Source organism: Eutrigla gurnardus (assembly GCF_963514095.1).
Source record: "Eutrigla gurnardus genome assembly, chromosome: 2".
Taxonomy (NCBI): Eukaryota; Metazoa; Chordata; class Actinopteri; order Perciformes; family Triglidae; genus Eutrigla; species Eutrigla gurnardus.
Window position 1 is genome coordinate 597,317 of NC_139916.1, and position 11,948 is coordinate 609,264.

Genomic DNA, 11,948 nt, shown 5'->3' on the forward strand with positions numbered 1-11,948 from the left:
TGTTATGGAGCTCGATAGTTATGTTTGAGTTTTGTCGGAGGTTTCTGTTTGCCGTGATCCGAAGAGACTGTAAGTATTACCGCCCCGGTCGCTGTTTGCGGAGTTTCCCCGTTAGGCTTCAGGGACACTTCCTCCTTTAGGCAGTGTCCGTTTGTTATTTTTCTTGTTTAAAGTGGTGGCGACGCGGTTAGTGTCGGCTGTCCTCGGGCAGCAGTCTCGGGAGCACGTCCGGAGGATTTTGTGGGGTGGCCTGATCAGGTTGCTTCTCAAAGCCTCATGGGTTTTAGTGCGTAAATACCCGCCGCGGACCCACACGAAGACTAGGGGTGAGTTATTTAGCTTTGGTTAGGCAGTTAGGGGGATTATTCCGAGGGGCTAGTTTTGCCTCATGCGTGCGTCTGGTGGATGGATAAAAACTGTGCATTCTGTTCGGCCCGGTAAATTTGATTTGTGATGACTTCCGTGTCTGAGTTTGTTGCTGCGCCTTCAGAAGTGTTGTTGAGTAGCTGTACTAAAGAACAGTTATTGCAGATAGCTGATCATTATGAAATTGGGGTTGCAGAGAAAAAGCGAAAGGGTGAGATAAAGTTGGTTATCGTCTCTGCTTTGTTAGAGAGAGGTGTCTTTGGAAAGGGCGAACCTGTGTCTGAGATGACTTCGCTACCTGTCGGTCCGGCTGGGGCGCCAGGCTTCGTGCCGGTGTCCAACCTGACTTTTGAGCAGCAGAGAGAGTTGATGTTGTTGCAGTTTGAGCAGGAAAAATTGCAGTTTGAGCAGGAAAAATATAAACTCAAGGTCGAAATCGAGAGTAAGATGGAGATTCAAAAAATGACGTTTGAGTTGCAGAAATGTAAGTTAGACTTAATTAGAGACGGCAAGCTGAGTGAGTCGGGAGCGGAGGCTGCCTCTGTCTCTGGTGCGGTGCCGCGTTCTGGTGAGATGAGCGCAAATGTACGTTTATTGCCGAAGTTTAATGAGAGGGACCCCGATACCTTTTTTACGCTTTTTGAGCGTATTGCTGATGCGAGAGGGTGGCCGGATAGGGACCGGACTCTGATGCTGCAGTGTGTGCTTACGGGCAGGGCTCAGGAGGCATACTCTGCATTGAGTGCGACTGACTGTGTAAAATACGCTAAAGTAAAATCGTCGGTTCTGAAAGCGTACAAGCTAGTCCCTGAGGCTTATCGGCAAAAGTTCAGGAAATGGGTGAAAGGTGATAAGCAGACTAACGTGGAGTTGGCCCGTGATTTGTTGTGTCATTTCAACCGTTGGTGTACCGCTGCTGAGGTGGACAATTTTGAGGACTTGCGGGAGTTAATGGTGTTAGAGCAGTTCAAAAACTCGATTCCTCAGCGCATAGCTACGTATGTTGCTGAGCAGAAAGCAACCACTGTTCTTAAGGCAGCCGAGTTGGCGGACGATTTTGCTTTGACCCACAGTGATGCATGCTCTGGTGGGTATGCGAGACGCAGGGCTAGTAGCTATAGTAACTCGCGTTATGGTAACCATTCTTCAGCAGCTGGTCCCTTGCTTACATTTAAAAACTTGCGTGGTAGAGATGACAGCAGTAAAGTGTGTCATTACTGTCAGGAACCTGGTCATTGGAAGGACCAGTGCCCTGTTTTGAGGTCTAAGGGTAGACATAAGCCTTTCTCACCTGTACTGGCGCCTGCGTTGTCCTGTTCCAGTGTCCCGAGGCTGCAGCCGGGGTGTGTGGAGCTGGGCTGTGATGCTGGTTTTGAGCCATTTATCACTAGCGGGGTTGTATCTTTGGTCGGCAGGGATGAGCGTCTGCAGATTAGGATGTTGCGGGACACGGGTGCGAAACATTCATTTATTTTGCAGTCAGTGTTGCCTTTTTCCTCTGTTACGGAGACGGGGGATTATATTGTGATGCGTGGGATGGAGATGGGGCTGGTTCCGGTGCCACGGCATAATATAGTGCTTAACTGCGAGTTTGTTCAGGGCACTGTTGCGGTGGGAGTGCGCCACGCGTTACCTGTGGACGGTGTGGAGATGATTTTGGGAAACGATTTGGCTGGTGGTGCTGTATGGGCGAATGTGCCGCCGCCTCCTCTGGTTACTGCGAGACCGTTGTTAGCTGGGGCGCGGGATGACAGTGGCCGGAGGTTTCCGGAGGTTTTCCCTGTTTGCGCTGTGACGCGCGCTCAGAGCCGTGCTGTAGCGTCTCCAGACTCACGTGAAAGTGAGGATAAGAAGTGTGAGTTTGTGGTGCCTTTGCCTGATCTGCCTCCGTCTGTTTCTCTGGAGGAGTGGGTAGAATGTCAGCAGTCTGACCCGACTCTGTCCGCTTTGCGGGGTGGTGTTCTTCCTGGAGAGCAGGTGCGGGATGTTGCGCATGGCTATTTCCTCCAGAAGGGCTTGCTGGTACGGAAGTGGGTGCCATGTGAAGGTGATGTTGTCGGGGAACCAGTGTTGCAGGTCGTTGCACCGGAGAAGTTTCGTCACTTGGTATTGAAAATTGCGCATGATGACTCTGGTCATTTAGGAGTGAGGAAGACCTACGATCGTGTCTTGCGGTATTTTTTTTGGCCTAAGCTGAAGAGTGATGTTGCCAGGTATATTAAGTCGTGCCATACCTGTCAACTCACTAGTAAGCCGAGTCAGTCGATAAAGCCAGCACCGCTTTATCCAATCCCAGCTGTTAGTCAGCCGTTCGAGCATTTGGTCATTGACTGTGTGGGACCGTTGCCTCCGTCAAAATCTGGCTGTCTGTATTTGTTGACGGTGATGTGTCAAACTACGCGGTACCCGGCGGCGTATCCGTTGCGCTCCGTTACCGCCAGGTCTATTGTGAAGGCTTTGTCACAGTTTATTTCAATTTTTGGTATCCCCAGAGTGATTCAGAGCGACCAAGGGTCTAACTTCACGTCTCATCTCTTCTCACAGGTCCTTAAACAGCTCAAGGTGAAACACAACCGTGCGTCAGCGTACCATGCGCAGAGCCAGGGAGCGTTGGAGCGCTTTCACCAAACGCTAAAGTCGCTGCTGCGCTCTTACTGTGTTGAGCTTGGGGGAGATTGGGAAGAGGGCCTGCCATGGCTGATGTTGTCAGCCCGTGAGGTCGTGCAGGAGAGCACCGGATTCAGTCCGAACGATCTGGTTTTCGGTCATACAGTGCGCGGTCCGCTTGCGATCCTTAGAGATGATTTGGCTGAGGTTGATCCACCTAAAAACTTGATCGATTACGTAAATGGTTTTCGTCATCGCTTGTTTACAGCTGTGGAGCGTGCGCGTGAGAATTTGACTGTAGCTCAGTCTAAAATGAAAAGTCAGTATGATCGTCGGGCAGAGCGCCGTCAGTTCAGTCCAGGGGATCACGTTTTGGTCCTGACTCCGATTCTGGAGTCTCCATTTCAGGCGAAATTTACAGGCCCGTACACGGTGGAGCGGCAGGTTTCTGAGCAAAACTATGTCATTGCCACTCCGCAGCGGAGAAATAGATCCCGTCTCTGTCACATTAATTTATTGAAGCCTTATTTTTCTCGCGCTGTTCCTGTAACGTCTGTCTCCGACGGTCAGTGTTCAAATGTTAGTCCTGCACTCATTGTGAATTCTGTGTCTACAGGGTTGGTGTCTACAGTCTGGGGCCCAGACGCGGAGGAGGATGTCAGAGCACCTGACGATCCTGTGGTTAGTGGTAGGCTAAGGAATTCAGAGACACTACGTGATTTGGGGAGCCTGCTCAGTCATTTGACTGAGTTTCAGCGCTCTGAGCTTACGGGGTTAATTAAGAGCTATCCAGCACTATTTGGCGACACTCCATCGCGCACACACCTTATCGAGCACGACATCGACATCGGGGTCTGCACACCGATAAAGCAGCGTTTTTATAGATGTGCGCCACACAAACGTCGGGTAATGGAGTCCGAGGTACAATATATGTTGGATAACAATATTGCAGTCCCGTCATCGTCTAGCTGGGCATCACCTTCGTTGTTGGTTGACAAGTCCGATAAATCGTTTAGATTTTGTACAGACTATCGTAACGTTTAATAAAGCTACAAAACCCGATTCGTATCCGTTGCCGCGGATGGACGACTGTATTGACCAGGTCGGTGCAGCCAAGTTCGTCAGTAAATTCGACCTTTTGAAAGGTTATTGGCAAGTTCCTCTTTCCGCTCGTGCTCGGGAAATTTCGGCTTTGTAACGCCCTCTGGTCTGTATCAGTATACCGTGATGAGTTTTGGACTTAGGAATGCGCCTGCGACCTTTCAGCGCCTTATGAACTTGGTTGTGCAGGGTCTCGAAGGTTGTGCGGTTTATCTGGATGACGTAGTTATTTTTAGCGACACCTGGGATACGCACGTGCAGCGCATGCGTGCGTTGTTTGGCCGCTTGGCCGAGGCGCGCCTCACTGTCAATCTAGCGAAGTGTGAGTTTGCCAGAGCGACGGTGACGTACCTGGGCCGGGTGGTCGGACAGGGCCGTGTTTGTCCAGTAGATGCGAAGGTGAGGGCGGTAGAGCAGAATCCTGTCCCATGTACAAAGAAGGAGCTCATGCGTTTCTTGGGTTTGGCCGGCTATTACCGGAGTTTTTGTAAGAACTTTTCCACAGTAGTTGCGCCTCTGACAGATTTGTTAAAGGGGAAGGTAAAGTATGTGTGGTCCCCTCGTTGTCAAGCTGCATTTGAGAATGTGAAGTCTCTGTTGTGCTCTGCTCCGGTCCTGGCTGCACCGTGCTTGGATAAGCCGTTTAAGATTCAGGTAGATGCCAGCCAGGTGGGCGCCGGGGCAGTTTTGCTGCAAGAAACGGATGGTGTTGATAGACCTGTGTGTTACTTTTCCAAAAAGTTTAACTCATACCAGCGTAACTATTCAACTATTGAGATGGAAGCACTGGCTCTGATTTGGGCACTTCAAAATTTTGAAGTTTATGTTGGTGTTGGGAGTGGTCCCTTGGTCGTTTACACCGATCATAATCCTCTGACGTTTCTGGGTTCACTGCGTTGTCTGAATCAGCGTCTCATGCGGTGGTCTCTGCTCCTGCAGGCACACAGTTTGGATGTGCGGCACATTAAAGGCAAAGACAACATTATGGCGGATGCTCTTTCCCGTGCCCCCGTGGGCTAAGTGAAATGTGTTTAAGCATCATGTTGGTTTTTGTATATTGTGTTATGTATTTACTAACATGTTTTTTTTTTGGTTACGCGTTCCCTTTTGGGGACCCCGTCTTAAGGGGGGGGGGGGTGTGGCGACCCCTGTGGACAGTGGTCTAGTGTGGGTTGCTGGTTGGCAGGGGGTTGGGCCAGCCTGGCAATCTAAGCAACTGAGGACACCTGGGCTGGTGAGCTTGTTGCCTTAAAAGCAGGTTTTCATGCATTTGTCTCTCTCTTCTCTCTCCCTGCAGACAGATGCTGACCTGTCTCCCCGATGGCGCGGCAGCTTTAAACTTTGGTTCCCGTTATCTTCATTTATGCATTATACAACATCCACACACTACATTCACCATGCACGCACATCCTACACCACTGATTATACTGACTTCCACACCTCATGTTATTGTCTTTTCGATTCATTTATGTGATTGATTTAAATAAATATCTTTGGTTATTCCTTTGAAACGGTGCATCTCTGTTGTTTTTGTCATGGCATTGAGCCAGCTGTGACAGTACGTTAACGTCTAAACGTAGTTCACAATAACGTACGTCAACGTTAAAACGTAGTTCACAACAACGTCTAAACGTAGTTCACAACAACGTACATTAACGTCTAAATGTAGTTCACAACAGCGTACGTTAACGTCTAAACGTAGTTCACAACAGCGTACGTTAACGTCTAAACGTAGTTCACAACAACATACGTTAACGTCTAAACGTAGTTCACAATAACATACGTCAACGTTAAAACGTAGTTCACAACAACGTACGTCAACGTCTAAACGTAGTTCACAACAACGTACATTAACGTCTAAATGATGTTCACAACGTACGTTAACGTCTAAACGTAGTTCATAACAACGTAGTTCACAACAACGTAGTTCACAACAACGTACGTTAACGTCTAAACGTAGTTCACAATAACGTACGTCAACGTTAAAACGTAGTTCACAACAACGTGCGTCAACGTCTAAACGTAGTTCACAACGTACGTTAACGTCTAAACGTAGTTCATAACAACGTAGTTCACAACAACGTAGTTCACAACAACGTACGTTAACGTCTAAACGTAGTTCACAACAACGTACGTTAACGTCTAAACGAAGTTCACAATAACGTACGTTAACGTCTAAACGTAGTTCACAACAACGTACGTTAACGTCTAAACGTAGTTCACAATAACGTACGTCAACGTTAAAACGTAGTTCACAACAACGTAGTTCACAACAACGTACGTTAACGTCTAAACGTAGTTCACAACAACGTACGTCAACGTTAAAATGTAGTTCACAACAACGTACGTTAATGTCTAAACGTAGTTCATAACAACGTAGTTCACAACAACGTAGTTCACAACAACGTACGTTAACGTCTAAACGTAGTTCATAACAACGTAGTTCACAACAACGTACGTTAACGTCTAAACGTAGTTCACAACAACGTACGTTAACGTCTAAACGAAGTTCACAATAACGTACGTTAACGTCTAAACGTAGTTCACAACAACGTACGTTAACGTCTAAACGTAGTTCACAACAACGTACGTCAACGTTAAAACGTAGTTCACAACAACGTACGTTAATGTCTAAACGTAGTTCACAACAACGTAGTTCACAACAACGTACGTTAACGTCTAAACGTAGTTCACAACAACGTACGTTAACGTCTAAACGTAGTTCACAACAACGTACGTTAACGTCTAAATGTAGTTCACAACGTACGTTAACGTCTAAACATAGTTCATAACAACGTAGTTCACAACAACGTAGTTCACAACAACGTACGTTAACGTCTAAACGTAGTTCACAACAACGTACGTCAACGTTAAAACGTAGTTCACAACAGCGTACGTTAACGTCTAAACGTAGTTCACAACAACGTAGTTCACAACAACGTACGTTAACGTCTAAACGTAGTTCACAATAACGTACGTTAACGTCTAAACGTAGTTCACAACAACGTACGTTAACGTCTAAACGAAGTTCACAATAACGTACGTTAACGTCTAAACGTAGTTCACAACAACGTACGTTAACGTCTAAACGTAGTTCACAATAACGTACGTCAACGTTAAAACGTAGTTCACAACAACGTACGTCAACGTCTAAACGTAGTTCACAACGTACGTTAACGTCTAAACGTAGTTCATAACAACGTAGTTCATAACAACGTAGTTCACAACAACGTACGTTAACGTCTAAACGTAGTTCATAACAACGTAGTTCACAACAACGTAGTTCACAACAACGTACGTTAACGTCTAAACGTAGTTCACAACAACGTACGTTAACGTCTAAACGAAGTTCACAATAACGTACGTTAACGTCTAAACGTAGTTCACAACAACGTACGTTAACGTCTAAACGTAGTTCACAATAACGTACGTCAACGTTAAAACGTAGTTCACAACAACGTAGTTCACAACAACGTACGTTAACGTCTAAACGTAGTTCACAACAACGTACGTCAACGTTAAAACGTAGTTCACAACAACGTACGTTAATGTCTAAACGTAGTTCACAACAACGTAGTTCACAACAACGTACGTTAACGTCTAAACGTAGTTCACAACAACGTACGTTAACGTCTAAACGTAGTTCACAACAACGTACGTTAACGTCTCAATGTAGTTCACAACGTACGTTAACGTCTAAACATAGTTCATAACAACGTAGTTCACAACAACGTAGTTCACAACAACGTACGTTAACGTCTAAACGTAGTTCACAACAACGTACGTCAACGTTAAAACGTAGTTCACAACAGCGTACGTTAACGTCTAAACGTAGTTCACAACAACGTAGTTCACAACAACGTAGTTCACAACAACGTACGTTAACGTCTAAACGTAGTTCACAACAACGTACGTTAACGTCTAAACGTAGTTCACAACAACGTACGTTAACGTCTAAATGTAGTTCACAACGTACGTTAACGTCTAAACATAGTTCATAACAACGTAGTTCACAACAACGTAGTTCACAACAACGTACGTTAACGTCTAAACGTAGTTCACAACAACGTACGTCAACGTTAAAACGTAGTTCACAACAGCGTAAGTTAACATCTAAACGTAGTTCACAACAACGTAGTTCACAACAACGTACGTTAACGTCTAAACGTAGTTCACAATAACGTACGTTAACGTCTAAACGTAGTTCACAACAACGTACGTTAACGTCTAAACGAAGTTCACAATAACGTACGTTAACGTCTAAACGTAGTTCACAACAACGTACGTTAACGTCTAAACGTAGTTCACAACAGCGTACGTTAACGTCTAAACGTAGTTCACAACGACGTACGTTAACGTCTAAACGTAGTTCACAATAACGTACGTCAACGTTAAAACGTAGTTCACAACAACGTACGTCAACGTCTAAACGTAGTTCACAACAACGTACATTAACGTCTAAATGTAGTTCACAACGTACGTTAACGTCTAAACGTAGTTCACAACAACGTAGTTCACAACAACGTACGTTAACGTCTAAACGTAGTTCACAACAACGTACGTCAACGTCTAAACGTAGTTCACAACAACGTACATTAACGTCTAAATGTAGTTCACAACGTACGTTAACGTCTAAACGTAGTTCACAACAACGTAGTTCACAACAACGTACGTTAACGTCTAAACGTAGTTCACAACAACGTACGTCAACGTTAAAACGTAGTTCACAACAGCGTATGTTAATGTCTAAACGTAGTTCACAACAACGTAGTTCACAACAACGTACGTTAACGTCTAAACGTAGTTCACAACAGCGTACGTTAACGTCTAAACGTAGTTCACAACGACGTACGTTAACGTCTAAACGTAGTTCACAATAACGTACGTCAACGTTAAAACGTAGTTCACAACAACGTACGTCAACGTCTAAACCTTGTTCACAACAACGTACATTAACGTCTAAATGTAGTTCACAACGTACGTTAACGTCTAAACGTAGTTCACAACAACGTAGTTCACAACAATGTACGTTAACGTCTAAACGTAGTTCACAACAACGTACGTCAACGTCTAAACGTAGTTCACAACAACGTACATTAACGTCTAAATGTAGTTCACAACGTACGTTAACGTCTAAACGTAGTTCACAACAACGTAGTTCACAACAACGTACGTTAACGTCTAAACGTAGTTCACAACAACGTACGTCAACGTTAAAACGTAGTTCACAACAGCGTACGTTAATGTCTAAACGTAGTTCACAACAACGTAGTTCACAACAACGTACGTTAACGTCTAAACGTAGTTCACAACAGCGTACGTTAACGTCTAAACGTAGTTCACAACAACGTACGTTAACGTCTAAACGTAGTTCACAACAGCGTACGTTAACGTCTAAACGTAGTTCACAACAACGTACGTTAACGTCTAAACGTAGTTCACAACAACGTAGTTCACAACAACGTACGTTAACGTCTAAACGTAGTTCACAACAACGTACATTAACGTCTAAATGTAGTTCACAACGTACGTTAACGTCTAAACGTAGTTCACAACAACGTAGTTCACAACAACGTACGTTAACGTCTAAACGTAGTTCACAACAACGTACGTCAACGTTAAAACGTAGTTCACAACAGCGTACGTTAATGTCTAAACGTAGTTCACAACAACGTAGTTCACAACAACGTACGTTAACGTCTAAACGTAGTTCACAACAGCGTACGTTAACGTCTAAACGTAGTTCACAACAACGTACGTTAACGTCTAAACGTAGTTCACAACAGCGTACGTTAACGTCTAAACGTAGTTCACAACAACGTACGTTAACGTCTAAACGTAGTTCACAACAACGTACGTCAACGTTAAAACGTAGTTCACAACAACGTACGTCAACGTCTAAACGTAGTTCACAACAACGTACATTAACGTCTTAATGTAGTTCACAACAACGTACATTTCAGCAGAGCTTCGGCTGTTCCTTCCCCACACCCCGACAACGCTGAGCTCTTCCTCTTTGATAAAACAAGGCTGTTAAACGGAGGATTCGGCTGTACTCTGATTACATAATGAATAACCACATTTTATCTTCCTTTTTGGAATTCTATCAAATCTTCAAACTGCAGGATTCTGTAGACGCAGACCAGCCAGTGCGTAAATAAGATAACTAATTCCAGTTTCCCAACTATCTCCATTTCTACTTATCTCGGCCATGAAGAGAAAAGACTCCGAGGACGAGATATGAACATATTCAAACCATCATGTAGCTTCATTTCATTAGAAACCATAATTGGATAAAATAACCAAGTGTGATGGGCAACCTAAAACAGCAGTGAGATGTGTGTAAAACGTGTGCATATGTGTGTGTGTGTGTGTGTAATAGAGACAATCACCATCGGCATGCTCTCAGAGTCTCTGGAAGTGTGTGTTTGTGCAGATGAGATGAAGGAAGATAATGAGGAGAACAGGAAAGAGTGAAATAAATGAGTCCACATTAAAGAGGCTGCTTTAAATAAAAGAACATAACCAGGATCAGGTCTTCTCAGATCTGCTTCACGTGGATCCTCGTGATCGTGTGTAAAATAAATCAATCAATCAATCAATGACCTACAGACGCTTGGAACAGGAAACGTTCACACATCGTATGATGAACACCAGCCAAGTTATTGCTTTGTGTTTTACATTCTTGCTGCGTGCTTCAAAAGACAGCAACCACATGTTAAAACACGAGTCCCTGTAAAGCACGTATTGAACTGACACGGTTCTAAATAGACCATCGGTCTTTCAGAGTGGCTGTAGCACCAGGACTTGGCACCTACCTGTCTAGACTTGGGACCTGGGTGTAAGGACTTGGCACCTACCTGTCTAGACTTGGGACCTGGGTGTAAGGACTTGGCATCTACCTGTCTAGACTTGGGACCTGGGTGTAAGGACTTGGCACCTACCTGTCTAGACTTGGGACCTGGGTGTAAGGACTTGGCACCTACCTGTCTAGACTTGGGACCTGGGTGTAAGGACTTGGCATCTCCATGTCTAGACTTGGGACCTGGGTGTAAGGACTTGGCACCTACCTGTCTAGACTTGGGACCTGGGTGTAAGGACTTGGCATCTACCTGTCTAGACTTGGGACCATGGTGTAAGGACTTGGCACTTAACCTGTCTAGACTTGGGACCTGGGTCTAAGGACTTGGCATCTACCTGTCTAGACTTGGGACCTGGGTGTAAGGACTTGGCACCTACCTGTCTAGACTTGGGACCATGGTGTAAGGACTTGGCACCAGCCTGTCTAGACTAGGGACCTGGGTGTAAGGACTTGGCACCTACCTGTCTAGACTAGGGACCTGGGTGTAAGGACTTGGCACCTACCTGGCGAGACCTAGATCTCCCTGTGACTTGTAAAACAATGACTTGGTCCCACCGTCACTATATTGAATAATCCGTTTTGGAAGCATCCACATGAAAGTGTCCGCCTCTGCCTGAACCAGCATCTCTTCCACGTCGGCGTCCCAGACAACGGCATGAAGGATTCTTCTGTTGGGGAGGAAGTCTGAAGAGAAAACATTCAATATGAGTTCTGCTTATTTCATCTCGCCGTCTGTTTCATGTCTTTGTCTTCAGTGAGACAAATGAGACGATGAAGCCTTTTGAAGGCAGACGCAGCGTCTGCAGGCTGTTTTGTTGTTGTGTGTTACACATCAAACAGTCTGAGAGGCGGCTGACATCTTTGTTGTGCTTGTTAACCTTCAGTTTAATGGAAACCTGTTGTTGTCGTTTAGAAAGAGAGCGGATGTGTTATTGTGGGTCTGAAACAGCAGGAGGCTGAAAACACAATTAAAAGATGAGTTTACAAACCACTTATATGACCATCAGAGTCA